At 47.0% G+C, this 15,453-nt stretch overlaps 1 protein-coding gene across 1 annotated transcript in view; it reads right to left on the bottom strand.

Moving 5' to 3' along the window:
* TNIP1 (TNFAIP3 interacting protein 1) overlaps window positions 1-14,711 on the bottom strand; it is a 99,421-nt gene extending 84,710 nt beyond the window's left edge. The window contains exon 1 of the mRNA XM_075602111.1: window positions 14,689-14,711. The gene's annotated coding sequence lies outside the window, so the exon portion shown is untranslated. The remainder of the gene's footprint in view (window positions 1-14,688) is intronic.
* Window positions 14,712-15,453: the final 742 nt, after the last annotated feature.

Consider the following 15,453-nt stretch of genomic DNA (forward strand, 5'->3'; position numbering starts at 1 on the left):
TAATCATCCATTGTGGTTTCCTTTTGCCCGCATTCCGCTGGAGATTAGAACTAGAAAGTAGCCAGCAGCACCTGAGGGGTTAAGTATCTCAGAACCAGGGGAACCCAGGAGCTGGAATATTTCTGACTTCTGCTGGTGGCTTTGAAATCTCTGCTATCACAATAAACCCTGGTTCAAAAGATATGGACACCCAAGAAATATTATTTTTAATGGAGATACAGCAGTCAAAGTGTTAACCTACTGTAGTACATTTACCCAAGACTGAGCAATTATTGTTAAGCAAGATTGCTTGAGCCAAATGGGATAACTTCTGATTCTACAAACATGAGGTCTGACTCCTAAAGACTGGTCACAAGGTTCAACAAAGAATCCGTTCGCTCCTACTTCTCTTACCGTGCACCTCACAACTGGAACAACCTACCTGTAGTGCCGACGAGTATTCTAAATCAAATCTGGGGCAATCACCAACAAGACCCAGGTACAGTACATCTTGGGTACATGCTGGGTACATTCAAACTGAATGGGACTGCCAGGGACCCCTGCTGTGTTAATCCGATGGGCCATTATTCTCTGCCGAAATGTCACTGAAATGTTTGCAGCATGTACCTGGATCGTGTTGGTGATAGCCCTAGATTTTACAAGGCAAGTTTAAGGCAAGTTTTAGAATACTCGTCGGCGCACCTGTACTAGAGACTCTCAAAACCGCCTCCAGTGTAAATTTTTTCAAAGACTTTAGCTGTCTCCCATTTTAATCTTGCCTGTAACTGTTAAATACACCCATAATAACATATATTGTCCATTAAATGTCTGTAAATATAATGTGTACCGATGCATTATCATTATAAGTCTGTACCCAGGACATACCTGAAAACGGGAATGTATTACAGTATCTCCTGGTAAAACATGTTATAAATAAATGATACAATGGGGGTCATGCACTAAGCAGTGATAAGTGCTTTTAAGTGAGATAAAAAGCCATTATAGCGTGATATTGCCTGCTGTGATATTCACAAAACAGTGATAAGTCTTTTAAGTGAGATAAATGCCTTTATAGCGTGATACTGTCTGCTATGAGATTCGCAAAGCAGTGATAAGTGCTTTTAAGTGGGAACAAATGCCATTATAGCACGATACTGCAGTGTTATCACTGCTTTGTGAATCTCACAACAGGCAGTATCACGCTATAAAGGCAGTTATCTCACTTAAAAGCACTTATCACTGCTTTGTGCATAGCACCCAGAAAACCCACGTATCAGTGCTTAGTGCATGACCCCCTATGTCTACCACCTAATATTTGTTTCTCCAACTAAAATATCCGCTATTATTCAGAGACTCAATTTAACAAATGACATTAAACCGTATCAGTTAAAGCCAGTGGAAATGCTTTAGGAACATGTGAATTGTAGAAAAACACAGACATCTAAATCACTTTTAAAATATATTAAGGTGCTGGGTTTCTTCTTTCTTTTGTTCTCGTATAATATTTTTATTGAAAGTTTTCCACTTGTGCAATCTTTTTCATACTGTATCAACATTTCAACATCTTATAACATTTTATTGACAGCAGAGAACATTTTGCCGGCGCTGTCCAACTGGAGATCAAGTTTATCACAACATAAGAAGACATATTTCTAACTATTTCTTGTATATAATATGAGCTTATCTTCTCTGCCATTAACATGTTTAACTTCTATAGAAGAACAAATGCAATAAAGTTAATACTTACAATGTCTAGCAGATCAACGAATGCCCTACTTTTCCCAATTATTTTCTCTGAATTTCCGATTTTATATATTTATTGTTGTTTCTCCTCTCAAATGGCTGTCTGCAAACTAATTTGTATATTTAAACTTGTCAACTATTCATTGCTTTATGTCAGTTGACATTATGTTAATAAATGTTATCTTTAATATAATAAGCATGGAATCTATTAAGTATTTGAATCAATCTGGCACACGAGATGTTAATGTTAACTTGCAAATTGTCTTAAAAATACAAGAATTATTCGGCATACTTCTGACCAGGCCTACACGTCTTGTAGTTTTGTATTTTTATAGGTGTAGCCCCCTTTCCCTATGCCTAAGGGATACTATGCGTGCTGCTATACCTGTTTGCCTAAGCCTCCGCTGCTGGGAGCCTGGGGTGGGCTCTTTCTCCTTGCAGTGCAGCGCCTCTACCTATGAGGGCTCCGAGCGTTGGCGGGATAGCTCCTCACAGGAACCAACACACAGAAATAGTAAAACACCATACCAAGTATATAACTAAGCTTTACTATACATAACACTACACACATGACACACAATAACGGTACCCACAGGCAACCCCAATGACCCAACACTTGTCGGTTCCCCCAAAGTACTGAGGGTGCTGTGGCACCAATACCCCTGGTGTCCTGTCCCACCTAGTCCCCACCAAAGTGTGAGTTAGCGTTACCCCCTGTGGATGTAGGGGAACGTTGGGTTCCGGCCTGGGTATCCATTACCCAGGTGCTGCCTGTCGCGATAGGTTGGAGTTTGTCCCACGTAGCGGGGCCTCCAACACAAATCCCACCTCTCCTAAAGGTCCTGATCCGCCCCGTGGGGTGAGGTCCAGCTGGAGTGTCTCACCTGAATGTCTCAGGGTCCTGTTGCCTGGTCCCAGGCCACAGGTCGCTGCGTGGCCGTCCGCCACTGTTGCAACAATAATGCTACAGGGAAGAGTCCCTATCTGGGGCCTTCCCTGCTATACTGCTCTTTGGGTGTCTGAAGGCCTAACTGGGGCCTAGGGGCAGAGTTCTGGCCTAGTCCAGGGGCTACTGGCACATTGGACGCATCGTCCTCTCTGCCGGCTCCTGCTAGACTGAATTTGTGGGCTCTCCTCCGGCAGAGGATATCCTGTTCCTCCTGCTGCCAGAGTCCCATTGGCTGGAACAGTCCCCTCTCCCCTGACAGAGGGGAATAAACAAAACCTTTTAAATGTATCTTGAAAGGTATTCTTTGGGTGCTCTGAATATAGGGGGTGTGACCAAGACGACAGACCAAAAGTGTGCAAATTTACTAAATATTAAGATATAATGGGTCTGACAGCGATTCACAATAATAACAAATAGATATTTGTAACAGTTGCAATGAGACTAATCAACTGCTGATGATGATATCTGTTTCTCATGCAAAAGTAGAAGTTAGGTTGTCATATTTCATATCCATGCGCACATATTAAGTTCACAGATGCAACAGCGAAAATGGTGTTTGTCTAAGTATTATAGATACAAGGTTAACTTGGACTATATGAGTCATGAGGACTGCACCACTCTCTATCCTCTGACGGAGTTGCCGTTACCATAGCGACGAAATGCGTAAGGTTATTACGCTCTTGTGGCTCAGCCTGGAACCTGTCCCTACTGACTATCACGGAAGGGAAGTGAATTGCAGAAAGCAGAACCAGAAGTGCGGATACCAGTGTGCCGGGGGACTATAGTGTAGACGCACATCTTTGAAGTCATCCAACTGTGCATACGGGAGATCAAAGCACGTTTCTAACCAGAAGCTGCAAGCACCGTATCGCCAGACGAAATACAGGATTCCAGAGCTTCTGTCCAAGGCGTTTTTTCTACTGAGATTCTGTGAGTGAATTGATTTTAGCTTTGAGATAATAAACCATTTACAATTTACACTTTGGAGCCCGCGCTGTCCTTTTCAGTTTTGTAGATGTATCGAGGAAGGTGGTTGATCCTGCGGATAGCTGTCAGGAAGTTCCAGTGTTCTTTATTTTATTTCATCTACAAGGTTTATGACCATTTTAATTTGGCTTCCCTTTCCCCTTCCCCTATTTTTTCCATTTCTGTCAATCCCTTTTCCATCCCTTTGTTCCTTGTCTTATATGGTGTATGTCTGTACAGTATGTCTTTTGTGGTTTGTCATTTTGGTACAATTCTATGGTGCATATTTCTTCACTGACATTGACCGTTTAATACTTGTCTGGCGCTGTAATTTGTGTTTTGTTTTAAGGTTATGAAGTATTTTACATATTGAGGCAAAGTTTAAAAGTCAAAAGAAAGGTTTTTTTTCCCCCTCCAGTTGTAAAACTGTCATGGAGGCTGATTGTTGAAAAGGTAAAGAAAGTATGTTTCAATGAACAAGGTTTTAGAATAGAAACCCTGCATCTGGGATTATGCATTCGATTTCAACTCAGTGTCCATGCTGGAACATGTAAAATCTCAATTTCTACTCAAGGCCCTTTGGGAAAAGATCTGATCAATGTTATATGATAAGATAAATTACTGTAGATTCTGTTTGATCCTTTTGTTTTAATAAATGGTCTGTATTTAATACATCAATTCTTGTAGTAATCTTTTTCCGTAACCTATAAGAGCTGTACTTTTTGTATATTAAATCTAAACTTTAATAAGTAAGGATTTGGGGCTCTGATTGAACTGTTGCACGATTTGTAAAGTAATTTACATTTTCAGACACATTTTGCAGATTCTTATGTGTTAAGTACATAGTTTTCATAGTAAACAGGGAACCAAAGACTCTGCATATTACAAATTTGATATTTCTTTGGTGGTAGCAGCGAGTTAAGATATATATTGGGACGGATTGAGGGTAGATATTACTCATTGGAGGTACATTGGGAAGGTGAAAGGTGAGTCAACCAGTTAGCAGTATGTATTAACCCTTGTCACAGATCTAATGGGCTCACAGGTGTGCCGTACGTGACGGATTGAGGGGAGATATTCATTTGAGGGACCTTGCGAGGTGAAGGATGCATCAGCTGGATAGCGGTGTATTAACCCTTGTCACATAAACAAGTCATATGCACACAGGCGTGCTGTACGTGACATTATATTTTTCTAAAACTTGGTTTGACTCATTGTCAACGTTCTGGTTTTCTTTCTTTCTTGCATATCACTCTATATGCCTATTACTTATATGGGCTGAAACAGCAGCCATTTTAAAAGTGGTCAAAAGTCTACACATTTAGGGGCTTATTCTATACCTGCCGACCGTGCCAATTGTGGAATTTCTGGACGAATTTTCCATTGAAGTCAATTGGGCAGTTTTTGTTCGAAATTCCCCATCGGCTGCTTCAGCTGATATAGAGAAAGCAGAGATGAAGACACAAAAAATCAAGTGCAAATACATTGTGACTTTAAACCGTGAGAATACCTTTGTGAGTTTAAACCAAGTGAGTAACCGTTGTGAGGACATTTAAAAGATAGAAGAAGAGGAGGACATTATTTTCAACCCTGAGGAAGCTCTGGCGCAGCGAAACGCGAAATAGGGTGAGCAACACAGACTACACGAGGACCCTGTAAGCGGCTGGTTGACTGTTTGGGAGAAACCCCCAAGTCAAGAATAAGTTCCTCCTTCCTTGGATATTGCCATCTTCCCCTGCGGACGGCCGTCGCAGGTGGATTACAAGTGAGGGAGGGAGAGCTCCCAGGGTGGTCACACTGCTTGAAGCCACATCCTGTTTGTGAGTGCATTACTTATTATTTTAATAATACTGTTATAAAGCAACCTGCACTATTATTTTTTCTCCTCTCCCTGTTCCTCTGCAATATTTATTTGGTTCTGACGGACGTCTCCACAAAAACACCGTATGAGGTGGTTACTCCACATAACCAAAAGGCTATCTTTCACGCACGGAATACGTGAGTGAACAATTTATATTTCTAATCAATATCACCTCTTCCCAAAACGTAATTGCACTATATGTGTATTTTTCTCATGTTATATACACCACGATTTGAGTGCGCTTCCTCCGATACAGAAAATGCCCCTTATAAGTAGATTATTTATTTGGAGAGGGAACCATTAATATTGTGTTATGTCATAGACAAAAGTTTGGGAAACAACGTATGCATGCCTAGCATAAGCATAACTCCTAATTCGGAGTTTCCCTACTTTTATTGTTTACATTTGCCTTACACTTTTTCCTTGAAAGAGATTTTTTTTTCTAAATCCATTTCCTGCTTTGCCCTGGTCCATAAACTTGAAACTATTACTGTGCATTTTCAAAGCCTGCTAATAAAACTGTAGGAAAAGTAAATACTGATGTCAATTTCAACCTTTTGGCTCCCAATAAAGATGGAGTTCTTAACCTTTTTGAACCTACGGACCCAGAGACCCTCAAGTATTTAACTCTTGACCCCCCTCCCCCACTATTAACGCACTTTTAAAAGTGTGAAAATATATAATCTATATAATTGAAAATCTTGTTTGTGAGTCTCTGTAGACCATTTGATTGGTCCATCGGTCAGCCCGCCCTTCCACGGCTCTCATTGACCGGTGTGTCTCCCCCACCCCGTGTGTCCCGCCCCCCACGGCTCTCATTGGCCGATGCGCTCTTACCCAGAGGTCCTCACCACACTGCTGCTGCTTCCTGAGGTGACAAAATGCTCCATGGTGCTGCCGGCTGTTGCTGCTACTGCTGGGGGGAGGCTTAACTGAGACGTGTGAGTATTCCCCCCCCCCCTGCTCCGTTTTTGACCCCCCCAGCTCCGTTTTTGACCCCCCCCAGCTCCGTTTTTGACCCCCCCCAGCTCCGTTTTTGACCCCCCCAGCTCCGTTTTTGACCCCCCCAGCTCCGTTTTTGACCCCCCAGCTCCGTTTTTGACCCCCCAGCTCCGTTTTTGACCCCCCCAGCTCCGTTTTTGACCCCCCCAGCTCCGCTTTTGACCCCCCAGCTCCGTTTTTGATCCCCCCAGCTCCGTTTTTGCCTCCCCCCGACACACCCAGTGACACACACACACAGTGACACACACACACACAGTGACACACACACACAGTGACACACACATGACAGGAACACATGACACACACATGACAGACACACACACATGACACCCACACCCACATGACAGACACAGACATGCCAGACACACACACACATGACAGACACACACACACACACACACGACAGACACACACACACGACAGGCACACACACACATGACACACACACCCATGACACACACACAGAGACACACACAGAGACACACACACACACAGAGACACACACACACACACACACACACACACACACACACACACAGACACACACACACAGAGACACACACACACACAGACACACACACACAGAGACACACACACACAGAGACACACACACACAGAGACACACACACACAGAGACACACACACAGACACACACACAGAGACACACACACAGACACACACACAGAGACACACACACACAGAGACACACACACACAGAGACACACACACACAGAGACACACAGACACATACACACAGACACACACACACAGACACACACACACAGACACACACACACACAGACACACACACACACAGACAGACACACACACACAGACACAGACACACAGACACACACACACACACACACACACAGAGACACACACACACACACACACACAGAGAGACACACACACACACAGACACACACACACATGACACGCAGTGACGCCTTGCCGCCCCCCTGCCATCACCTGCCCCTACCTTCACCCGCCCCTGCCTTCCCTCCCCCCACCGCCGCCCCTGCCTTTCCTCCCCCCACCGCCGCCCCTGCCTTTCCTCCCCCCACCGCCGCCCCTGCCTTTCCTCCCCCCACCGCCGCCACTGCCTTTCCTCCCCCCACCGCCGCCACTGCCTTTCATCCCCCCACCGCCGCCCCTGCCTTTCCTCCCCCCACCGCCGCCCCTGCCTTTCCTCCCCCCACCGCCGCCCCTGCCTTTCCCGCCCCCACCGCCGCCCCTGCCTTTCCCGCCCCCACCGCCGCCCCCGCCTTTCCCGCCTTTCCCGCCCCTCCTCCCCACCTTTCCCGCCCCTCCCCCCCACCTTTCCCGCCCCTCCCCCCCGCCCCTGCCTTTCCCGCCCCTCCCTCTGTGCCCCTGCCTTTCCCACCCCCCCGCCCGCACTCAACACACACCTGCCGCCTCCCGCCCCTATGCACCGACATCACTGACCAGCTTCCGCACCCACTCACTACTCACCCGGCGCCTCCCACCTACCCGCCGCACTCACACCCCTACGCACGGACATCACTGACCAGCCGCCGCCCGCACTCCCCAGACACCCACCGCCTCACACTCGCTCACACCCTAGCGGTAGCCCCACCCAAAGCCATAACTCACTACCCACCCGCCATCCGTACTGAACACCCACCCGACGCCTCACACCCGCTCACACCCTAGCGGGACACACACCTCACATTTTTACATCACTTATGTCACCAAAATATACATTGTACTGTGGTGTGTTTACAATAAACCATTTTTTAAACAACATCGTATTAGATTTTCTTCCATGTTTATTTTCAACATCATTATACAACCTTTCCACCAAATAGTCATCCTATTGTTCCCCTATTTATAAATAATACTACCTATTACGGATTTACATCCCGGGCAACGCCGGGTATATCATCTAGGGAAAATATATTATTTAAGTAGCGATAAAAATATGAAGATGGGATACAGTGTGACAAAAATATGAGGCCTTTGTGGTTGCTAATAGTGGTTTGCAAAACTTAAATATCGTCTTATTCGAGTTTTCACTTATTTTTGATTTTTCCCGTTCTGTTTTAGGTAGTTCTAATTTAAAAACCTATTCCACGGACCCCTGTGGGTCCATGGACCACAGGTTAAGAACCCCTGCGCACTCACTAGCAGCAGAAGGCACCGGAAGTGCGGCACTGCTAGGCTGCGAGCGGTTGTGACGCAAGCCTGGGTGCCGGGCAGGCAGAGAGCGGAGCCGTGGTTTCACTTCCGGGCGGAGGAGCGCGAGCGGAGCCGGGGTTCCACTTCCGGGCGGGGGAAATGTAGCAGCGTCAATGCACTAGAGCACCGGCAGGGGCAGCGGGCACTTGAGGAACTGCAATAGGAAATCAGATAAGAGTCCCAAAAGTGCGTGCACACGCAAGCGCGCGCACACAGTAACGCCCCCACCATGAGCGCAGCCTTAGAAAAAATCCTTTGAGCGATGGGAATGGCAGAAACTTAAATGATGGTATATACCAGACTCCGGGCATTTACATTCCTACATGTAACGCAGTCACCATTTTTCTGTCCATTTCCTACTAAGCCATGTTATACAACACTAGCGTTTGGATTGCCAGAATTCATATGGACCATTTCAGTGAATCTTTCACAATCCTGTGTCAATCCAGCCTAAGGGTACGCTTATAGTACTGGCGATGGCGCACAGCGCGGTAGCAAGTACATGCAGTCTGTCGCGGGTGCCCATAGTGGGCGTGACCGCAACGGCGCTGCAGAGCGATGGAGCGGTCGCAATCGACGGTAGTCAAAGGATTTTGATTTGGACTATCGCCGCATGACGCCAGCGGCACGTGAGCGGTTCAGCCAATGAGGGCGATCCGCTCACTGCCACGCCTCCGGAACGCCCCCCGGTCGCCCTCTGGTCTCCTGCACCACAGTGCAGGAATCGCTATTGCGACAGCGACGGCTGACGTCACGCGGTTGCGTCGCCGTTGCCGTAGCCCTAAGTATAAGCGCAGCCTAAGTGGCTGAGAAAGACATTGCTGCATTCCAGACAGAAAAAAAGGACAGACATTAAAATGGCAAATGTGAAATATAATATCTTGTGGCACAACAATTATAATTGAGCATGACATCACAGGGAGAAGAAAATCAACGTTTTTGATTTGTAAGTGCCCTATATACGAAAGAGCAAAAATATGCATGTCTGAAAGTCTAAGGCTGAGATTATAGTGCTCGCGACGGCGCGTGCGGCGAGAGCAACATACTTCTTCCCTATGAGTCAATGTGTTGCTCTCATGCGCTCAGGGTGTATATGCTGACAAAGAGTCTGATCTCATGTGTAGTTCCATCATGGAGGGAGATCTGTAAGTGGGATCTTGGATGGGGACCAAGATGTAAGGAAAATCGACTTCTTACCTCATATGTTAGTCGCCCCCAAAGAGCATAGGGCTATCAAGGCAATCGGAGCTGCAGCGGCTGTGCCGGTAGTTGCGTCTGTGCCAGCTGTATGGAAGTGTCCATGGAGATTGCTGTTTGTCCAAATAAAGCCCATTTTTGAACTTACCTGGGTGCTGCTTATCGTGGATTCTGCTGATTAGTTGCTGCTCCGGATGTTCTTTCTTTTTTGTTCTTCCCAATGAAGCCGCCCATAGTGCTCGCGACCACGCCAGCGATGCAGAGCGACCGCGCTAGTGATGCAGAGCGACAGCGCTAGCGATGCAGAGCAACCGCGCTAACGATGCAGAGTGACCGCGCTAACGATGCAGAGTGACCGCGCGGCAGTTTTTGAAAAGACAAATTGTTTTGTCTTTTCGCCCGTCGGCCGCGTCACAAACGTGGTTCAGCCAATGAGGGCGAACCAGCCTGGTGACGCATCCGCCACGCCTCTGCCATACCTCCCCAGTCGCTGGAAGCGGAGTTCACCCATCTCTCAGCTTAACATTGAAGTCCCGAGAGCAACATCAAAAGGGTGACATGTTTAGCCTGACATCATTCTGCAGCAGGACTTCACTTTATAAATCAATAAGAGGAAACCGCAAAGAGAATAAAGAAGCAGAAGAGACATCGAGAACTTTGTTCACCATACAAGTTTATAAAGTATTTACTCATTTTGTGTCAGTCTATTTCAGAGGGGGGGGGGAGGGGGTGGGCAGCATCACTCATTTTCATCTCATCTTGATGCATCGTCTTGGAGGTCCAAGGACTATAGTGAGGAATATATTAGTAGAGGCAAAGCTATACGTTGTGAGCACTGGATGAGTCATTAGAGTGATTGTGACTTTAGTTAAAGCTGATCCCAGATGGGAGCTGAACCACTCTCTGCCTTTAAAACGGCAGTCCGCACTGATCTATATTTTTAATTTAAAAAAATGATTTTTTACTTAGTTTAACAGATCTCACCCTGTCCTTTCCATTACTGTTTTTAATTTTTTTTAATAAACAAACTGATACTCTGTTAAGGCTTTTGAAATATTACGATTCTAAGAAGTTGACATGGAGCTCACCCCAGACACCAGTGCAGTCTACAGGTTACCATGGTAAATTTAACATAGGTTTAACTCGATGGACATATGTCTTTTTTCAACATCTACTATGTAACTATGTAACCTCAGATGTTAGAGATTAGAAAATCATGATTTTTTCATGTGTTTTTTTTTTTAAAGACAGGGCATGGGGGGGCAAGATACTAACTTCATATAAGTGTAGCCATGCCTAGTTTTGGGTACCAGTCTGCCCTCCCTGACATGTAAGCCCTGGTAACAGTGCAGGCAATGTCAGGACCAATCCAGGGATTTCCCCCACAGTAAGCAGCTCTCTTGAGTGGCAGGGGAGGAGGTGGGACAAGGCCTGTGTTCTACCCAATCCTGGGCTCAGACCTTGTACCTTCCTCCTCTGTACTTAAGAGGCTGTGCATCTAAATGTATTCAGTGTCTCTTCCCTTGAAAGAGACAGGTACTCACACAAGGGTGTGAGTTTTGCAGGAGATTGCCTTCATCTTCCTGGAGCCTGCAGCAGATGGAGGCACTGTACCAACAGAGATAAAGACCAGCAATGTACCCCAGAAGCCTGTCCAGAGGTCCCCACTACCACCGGCGGACAACTCAGCATCCTGTGTGCCAACAGGTAGCCAGCACTCTACACCATGTAATGGCAGAATCTCCCATAGGGTGGGGAAACAGCGTCACATAATTTAAACTCCATATAGGTTTCTGGAGGGGGGGGGGGGTGGATTTCTGTTTAAAGACAACCAGGAAACACGTTATCCTATGGGTCAAATTCTTCTTGGGTTGTTGCCAGGTTGAATTTCCCCTTTAACAGCACACAGCGTGTTTGTCATTTACTGTCTCATCTATAAACTGTTTTATCATGTTTTATAGATTTGTGGGTGAGTGTATTGGAAAATAAGAGTTATCAACCTCTTAAGCCTGATCAACATACAATGGAGAAACCTGGTGGTTACAGTCCAGATGAAGATATTGATACAATACATTATCTTAAGGACACTATGTTACTGTACTTCCTCCAAGTTCAGTCCTATTGCACCACTTTCCTTATCAAAAAAAAAATAAAAAATCCCTACGGCGTTCATCCTATAAAAATGCTGGAGGTTTTCACAATGTGTGTTAAAAGAGCACTTCCTCTTAGGACAAAGTTAACTAATGACAAGTACTGTAGTGCCGACCAGTATTCTAAAACAAATCTGGGGCAATCACCAACAAGACCCAGGTACATGCTGGGTACATGCTGCAACATTCCAGTGACATTTCTGCAGACAGACTAATGGCCCATCGGATTAACAGCGGGGGTCCCTGCCAGTCCCATTGAAATTGTATGGGACTGCCAGGGACCCCTGCTGTGTTAATCCGATGGGCCTTTAGTCTCTGCAGAAATGCCACTGAAATGTTTATAGGTTACATAAAGAGGATGTGCAGCTACATTTTCGTTTTGTTCTTTGTTTATCAATTAATTATGATGCTATCATTGAATTCAATGGACCCGAAGCAAAGTCACTTTCACTAATAAGTATGTAACCCCTCTAATTTATACTCAAACTATCACCTATTGCTGAGGTCGGGAGTCCTCATTCTCTGCACGTTCCCCACTCGTGTCTGTAAGTCAGACAAAATGGAGGCACACTACAGAAACATTTATAATACCACTATATTTATGTAACGCCCTACCTCCCCCCCCCACTGGCATAAGGCCGAGTCCATAGGACAGGCCGCGCTGAGCCGTGCGGACGCTCCGCGCTGAGCCCCTGCATCATCAATAAGGATGCCTTGAGAGGGGGCTCACGCGAGCGTCCGCAAGTGTGCGGAGACGCTGGATTTTTCAGCCGACAGCCAAGCTGTTTTTCAGCTCGCTGTCGGCTGAAAACATCCAATCAGCACGGAGCAGCATCAACGTCATGGCGCCGTGACGTTGACGTCGGTGCGTCGCGGGCGATTGGCCCAGCGACGTCACTGCCCCGCCTCCCTCAGTCTCCCCCCGCCTCCGATCAGCGCGGCTCGGAACTCCATAGACGGACAGGCCGTGCTGAGGCGTGCAGACGCTCCGCGCTGAGCCCCTGCATCCTCAATGAGGATGCCTTGAGAGGGGGCTCACGCGAGCGTCCGCAGGCGTGCTGACGAGTTGAAGGTTTCAGCCGAGCGCCAAGCTGTTTTTCAGCGCGCTGTCGGCTGAAAACCTCCAATCCCAGCACAGCAGCGTCACGGCGCCGTGATGTCGGCGCCGTGACATTGACATCAGTGCGTCGCGGGCGATTGGCCCAGCGACGTCACTGCCCCGCCTCCAACCACCTCCCCCCGGCTCCCTTCGCGCACGCTGGCTCGCCTGCAAGTCCGTGCAATCGCGCTGACTGAAGCAGGCGAGCCTCAGCGTTAGCGCGCCTCCGCTCTCCCCACCCCTCTATGGCCCGGGCCTAAGGATAGGATGTACAGTGAAAAGGAGAGATATTATACAGTCTTTGGGGGTTATGCACTAAGCAGTGATAAGTGCTTTTAAGTGAGATAAACAGCCATGATAGCGTGATATTGCCTGCTGGGAGATTCACAAAGCAGTGATAAGTCTTTTAAGTGGGAAAAAATGCCATTATAGCACGATACTGCAGTGTTATCACTGCTTTGTGAATCTCACAGCAGGCGGTATCACGCTATAAAGGCAGTTATCTCACTTAAAAGCACTTATCACTGCTTTGTGCATAGCACTCAGAAAACCCACTTATCTCTGCTTAGTGCATAACCCCCTCTGTCTCTTTAAACAGGTTTGGGACCTGAATAAAGAGTGTGGGTGACTTGCTTAGTGGTTACCTTAATATTCTCACGGCTGAATCACAGCGCTGGCACTTGATGAGGAGTATAATAATAGGACAGGGCGCCAGGAACTTTTAACTGCTTTATTTGTCAGCAACACAGGCATCAACAGGACTGGGTTTCAGTATTCAGAGATAATACTAGTCAGTCTCTCCCACTTGCGAGTCACATAGTGGTTCAGCTCTTCCCTAGAGCCTCTTGCCCGGCCAAGTCGCAGATCCAGACCCTTGTCCAGAAGTCACTGGCAGTCCATTCTGTAGATGGAACTAGTCTCTACAGCAGTGTAGTGACTTCTCTGTACCTTTTCTAGGGAGCCCTTAAATAGGTTTGCCAGGTGTCTTGTCCAAAAATACTGGGCACAATGGTAAAAGTTGCGACCCCCCCCCCCCCATAATACATATAAAAAATACCCCCACGCCCCCCCAAATACATATAAAAAAAACTCACGCCCCCGAATACATATAAAAAATACCCCCACTCCCCCCAGAATACATATAAAAAATACCCTCACCACCCCAATACATATACAAAATACCCCCACCTCCCCAATACATATAAAATACCCCCACCTCCCAAATACATATAAAATTCTGACCTACCTTGAGGATGGTGTCAGGTTGGGCCCGTGGTTGCGGGGGGGCTGGTGGCTGTGGAGGGGGGGGGGGCAGTGGATGCAGAGGGGGAGCAGTGGATTAAGATGGAGGGCATTGGATGCGGATGGAGGGCAGTGGATGCGTAGAAAGGGCAGTGAATGCGCCCCCCCCATATCATCATCATCTTATTCCCCCCCATTATCATCATCTCATCTTGGCCCCCCATCATCATCTCATCTCCCTAGGCTGGTCCCCATCATCATCTTATCATCCTCCCCCCCTCCTATATTTTGTCCTTACCTTATTTTCTGGCAGGACGCAGACATCACCTCAGACATCACACAGATCCTTCTCTGGGCTGCCAGGGTGTGGGCTCCGCCCCCGCTGTCCTCCTATTGGAGGAGAGGATGGCCACCATCCACAGCCCACCCTCCAATCTCAGAACAGCACTTCCAGCCACACTCGCTTGCTGGACTTGCACTTGCAACTGCCTCCGCCGCCCTCGCACTTGCCGCCGTAGCCCGCAACAACGTCCCGCTACAACGTGTCCGGTGTTACGTCCAATTTTATACCAGACAGGCATCAGAATTACTGGTCTGTCCGGGTGAAAACCGGACACCTGACAACCCTACCCCTAACACTGATCCCTTATCTTGAAAACAATAAAAGGTTGCCTGCTTTACAGGCTAGGAGAGCCTGGAGACCTCCCCAAAATCCTCTTAGGTGGTACAGGATCTTCCTAATGTTAAATGGGGTCTTCCCTGATGTTGTTGGGATCCTCCCTGGGGTCTGAATACAAAATGGTGGATCCCCTCCTTTTATACCCAGGGGGTGTGAACAACATTCAACCCCTAGTATCTGGGCAGAATACATGTTGCAACTGGTCACACCATATGCTTGTGACCATCTAGCAATCAATAGAACAAAACATGACTAACATTGCCCTTCTAAAAAAGGCGACATATAGTAACTATAATGTGACTAACGCACATGTCAGGACCTAGTGATGACTTAACCCTACACTGCCTGCAGCTACCAGGACTGCCATACAGAGAATAGAGAAAA

Source organism: Ascaphus truei, chromosome 5, assembly GCF_040206685.1.
Source record: "Ascaphus truei isolate aAscTru1 chromosome 5, aAscTru1.hap1, whole genome shotgun sequence".
In the NCBI taxonomy this organism is placed as follows: Eukaryota; Metazoa; Chordata; class Amphibia; order Anura; family Ascaphidae; genus Ascaphus; species Ascaphus truei.